Consider the following 5,444-nt stretch of genomic DNA (forward strand, 5'->3'; position numbering starts at 1 on the left):
CACAAATCCATGGTGGAGGCGGGTGCAAAACAGAAGCACTATCTGAAGAAAAATCATCTTGAGCCATACAGTACCCAGAAGTACTCGGCTGGAAAACAGGAGGCTGAGACTTAGCAGTAGGGCTAGAAAAATTCAACTCAGAAGGATTTGCCAATTGTGGATCATTATAAACGTCATCCATTATGGAAGACGGGATAATAGAAATTGGCATTTTGTCAGTTAAAGTGTCAGCAGGGGACTCAGTTTCCCCTCCCCTCCAGCCGGGGAGTATCAGCATCGGTGGTGCTCACGGGCTGCAATTGAAAGCCTTGTGTAAAAGAATGACTACTCCTTGGCATACTATGGTGAATCGGCCATATGGTGTAGTTTGACATATTCAATGGAGATAAAGTGTTTGTCCTTATATCCGGAAGCAAACGCAGAATCACAGTCTGTGTTCCTTGGACACCAAGAACTGGAACAGGAGCTCGGTATGTTGGGCCGAATTCCTTTTTAATTGCCACCTTCTCTCAAACTAAATCTCTAATCTTTGGAAGCCAGCCAGAAACCAGAACTTGATCTGCAGCACTGAAAGAGTGAGACTAAGCCAAGTGTTTGCGAGATTGAGCATCACAGAACCTTTGTAGGTCACAGTGGTTATCTACGTCAAAGGTTGCAGCTGCGCCACAACTTCAGGACCATCAAGGTGGGAACATACATCTTGATTCCAAAACACACTTCATACAGGGTCCGCCCACCAAGAGATCTTTAAGGGAGGTTATTCAATGCTCATTGAATCCCATAAAAGTGGTTCAATCAACCACGCTCTGTACATAATACCCTATCCGTTATCGACTGCTTTAAGTCATGGTTCATTCTCTGCACACAGAATTACCCTCTGATATGGAGACGAAAAATGTATTGTCACAATGAAGACCTGCAAGTCTTTAATAAGAGTTTGAGGGTCAGCCGAGCGCTGTGGCCAAACCCTGAGGAATCTAGAGCAAGAATCAAATGGAACTAAAATATATTTGAATGCAGTATCCAAAATCACCACACTGATCCAAATAAATGCAGCCAAAAGGCTAGTTGGGAATAAAAAGATGCGTCTGTGGTGGATGAGACACAGTGGAACTTTTGATTTGTTGACAGATGTCACAAGTTAAAACATATTTTCTGGTTTGTTGGTATAAACCTTGCCACCAATAGTGTTGCTGTAAGCGCAAAATAACGGTAGCCACTCCGGCATGAGCAGAAGCCACAAGTTTGTGTGGGTCCACAATTAAATCATGTCTATGACCTGCATTGGGAATTACACAAGCACCAACTCTAGGAATAGTTACAAAAGGAACATTTTTGATAATTTAAGTGATAAGAATATTTGGAAGGGAAAGACCTTCGATAAAAGTTTGCCGTTTTTAAGAGCATTCACGACAGCCAAGATATCATTAGCAATACAAGTTTTAGAGTGTGTTGCCGCTGCCATTTTAGCTGTGGCTACTGCAGTGTTGGAAACCTCATCAGCCAAATATTTCCCTACATTGATGACTTAATAGATGTATAACATGAGTTTGAGGCAACCTATCCTTAAGTTTTGCCACTTTAACCCAAACCAGTTTGTGCCTTTTTGTGCTACTCTTGGAATCCTTAGATTCAGTTTGTCGACAGAAATGTACGTTATCATTAAAGGACTGTACATTGGCAGGCATACGGGCATCAATAGGGTTTTGTAAGACCCGCCCTTGGCCCCAGTCGCTAAAATGGTGTAAAGTCCATGAAATTCAAGAAGACTTCAAGCAGATTTTGTAACTTTTATTCCAGTAGAAGAGGTAAAACCACCAGTCCTTACTCCAGCTAACCGCCTCCTCCAACACCAACGTCCACTCTCCCTTGCCCACATTCTGTTGCTAAGCTAATCACAAATAGAACATAGAATGCAACCCAGCTGCATAGGCAAAGAAGTAGTGAAACAGGAACAGGGTTATATAAAAGAAATAGAGTTACATAAGTAAAACCACAACACATCTCCCTCCCCACAATATCAAAACTTTAACCTACAGGACAACTTAACTAAAGAAAACAACAATACCCCAAAAATTTACAAAACAAAATAATTGTTGCAGTCCAAATATCTCATAGTCTCCTTGTCAAGATAGCCTCAAGACATTTCATAGTCCTTATGCCAAGATGGTCTAAACCTAGCTGCTAGGATGGTGATTAGCCATCGGAATACAGTTGTGATCAACCGAAACAGAATCATGAGTAGACCCATCAGACATACCTCCACCTTTAGTACCTTCAGAACCTGGCACCCATTTAACCAGATGCGACGTACTCCAAACCTCCCCAGAATCCAATACCACAACATTTTTCCTCACTTCCTTGATAATGAATGGGCCCAAATAACGTGAATGACCCTTCCTCAAAAGTCCAGGTCTCTTGACCAAAACTTCATCACCCACTCCCCATTGCCTAAGAAAAGAGGAGTTCTTGGAATCAAACCTGCTGTTATATTTATCCTGGTGAGACTTCCGCCTCCACACCGCATCCTCATCCAACTGCACACCATCAACATTCAAATGCAACCAAGCCAGATTCAATTTATCATGAGGTTTCCTCCCTCTCAAAACAGAGAAAGGTGAGACCAAGGTTAAACAATTCGGGGTGTTGCGGTGAGCCCACCATGTTTCCCTGAGCATCTCTTTCAACGAGGATCTAGTTTGCAAAGCTCTTTGAGCACACAATTTCACGATCCTATTCATCCTTTCCGCCAGCCCATTAGATTGCGGAGAATATAGCGCTGTCTTGAAATGTACAATAGATAACTCCTTCAAAAATGTATTCATCTCAAAAGAGACAAACTGAACACCATTGTCTGTGACAAGTTGTTTAGGTATACCCTCTCTTGAAAACTCTTCAGTCAAAAACTCAACAACAGTTCTGGTATTTACTGCTGGTACACACTTGGTAACTACCCACTTAGAGGTGTAATCCACCAACAGTAGCACATACCGGCCATTGTGCGCGAAGGACTCAAAAGGACCAGCAATGTCTAAACCCAACTTGGTCCAAGGTACAGTCGGAATCTCAACAGGTGAAAGCGGTGCAATACGACTATTCTTGCTTTTATCACTATTAGCACATTCCCAACAGTCCTTAACTACCTCCTCCACCTGTTTATCCATTGTTGGCCACCAATACCACTCGCGGACTCTAGCCTTTGTTAAGTTCCTCCTCAAGTGCCCTTCATGAGCCAAATTGATTAACTTGCTCCTAAGTTCACTAGGAGGCACCACTCGGTTTCCCCTTAACAATTTGTCATCAAAGACGCAAAACTCTTCCTTAACATTGATAAATTTTTTCAACTGCTCAGGAATGTCTTCCACTGCTGGCCAACCCTTAATTGTGAACTTCTTAAGTAACTCCAAATCATTGTCATCATGAGAAATCAAAGACCACTCTCCCTGATTAACAGCATTTTCTTGCACCCATCCAGCCAAGGACCCATCAACTTCAGCACCAGACTGATCAATAGGCAACCTAGATAGACAGTCCGCAACAACATTCATAGAACCCAGGACATATTCAACAATACATTAAAATCAGAAAGTCCCTCAACCCAACGCTTGATCCTTGGTGAAACATTTTCAACATCTCTGCAAGTGAAAATTTGACATAAGGGACGATGATCTGTCCTAACCGTCACCGGTAATCCCCAAAGATAAAACTTGAAATGGTGCATAGCCCAAAATACCGCTAATGCCTCCCGCTCAATTACTGAATATCGTTCCTCAGCACCCTTAAGTGAACGAGACGCAAAAGCAACAATCTTCAACTCTCTCTCAACAACTTGTGAAAGTACCGCTCCCAAACCAAGCGTGCTCGCATCTGTAGACAAAATCGTTTTTTTACTAGTATCAAAATGTCCTAAAGTGGGCATAAGAATTATTGTCCTTTTGATAGAATCAAAAGCAGAAGAACACTCATTCGACCATGAAAATTGTACACCTTTCCTCAGCAGCTCTCTTAAAGGAAAGGAAACCCCAGCAAAATTAGGTATGAACTTGGAGCAAAACTCAGCCAAACCCAAAAATGAACGAACTTGGTCCTTACCGACTGGAACAGGGGCCTTAACTATGCTTTCAACCAAATTAAACTTAGGACTAATACCATCAGAAGAAATGGTGTGTCCCAAATAATCCACAGATGACACACAGAACTTACACTTCTCTTTTTTTATGACCAGACCAGCTTCCTGCAACCTTTCCAAAACTTTCCAAAGCACATCGTCATGGTCACGCACATCCTTACCATAAATCATTATGTCATCCTGAAATACTAGAACCTTCCGTAATCCAACCAACACTTTATTCATTACCCTCTGAAAACAAGCTGCAGCAGAAGCTAACCCAAAGGGCATTCAAACAAGCCTGAAAGCTCCTAAAGGTGTGACAAAAGAAGTCAAATGCCTAGAATCAGGATGCAAAAGAACTTGATGGTAAGCAGAAGAAAGATCCATCACACTAAGGGCCTCATGTAGGTAAATAAATTTTACCGGTTCTTAAATACCGAGCCGTACCGAATCGGTAAATTAGAATCGGTAAGTTATATGTAGGTAAAAATTCGGTAACAGTTACCGATTCGGTAACATTCGGTAAATACGAATCGGAATTCACCGATTCGGTAAATACCGAGGTGATAATTACCGATTCGGAAAATACCGAGGTGGTATCTACCGAATCGGAAAATACCGAGGTGGTATCTACCGATTCGGAAAATACCGAATCGGTACGTACGGATTCGGTAAATAACATCACATGACTTGACGAAACAGCTAATCCTGTGCAACGACAGCCCACCCAACCAGGAACTGCCCACACCCAGGCAGGTGTACACAATTAGCCGAAGTGGCCACACCCAGGCAGGTGTACATAATTAGCCGACCCTGGAGAGGCCTGGAGTGCAGAGGAGAGGCAGGGAGCAGTTGCATGTGCGAGCGGGAAACGAACAGCATGTCCAGCCAGAGAACACAGAAAGACGGAGGGGAAAGGAGGAGGAAGCTCAAATTCAGCCCCAAGGAACTCCAGGTGCTGGTGGAGGAGGTGGTGAAGCAGCACCAGAAGCTGTTTGGGAGGCAATCCCTGCAAGTGCCTGAGGCCGAAAAGCGCAACATATGGCTGGCCATCCAGGCGCAGGTCAATGCTGTGGGAGTGACCCACAGGGACATTGAGGTCCTCAAAAAGCGCTGGTATGACCTGAGGATTGTGACCAAGAGGAAGATGGGCGACATCCAGAAGGAGGCCAGCCAGACCGGAGGTGGAACCAACAGGGCACCTGTCCTCACCGAACTGGAGGAGCTGGTGGCGGCCACACTCGAGCAAGAGAGCGTCGTGGGTCTTGGGGACGCCGACAGCTCTGCCAGAGCCGCAACACACCAAGGTAAGACGAAAGCACAGCAATGTAGC

Source organism: Triturus cristatus, chromosome 4_1, assembly GCF_964204655.1.
Source record: "Triturus cristatus chromosome 4_1, aTriCri1.1, whole genome shotgun sequence".
NCBI classification, from domain to species: Eukaryota; Metazoa; Chordata; class Amphibia; order Caudata; family Salamandridae; genus Triturus; species Triturus cristatus.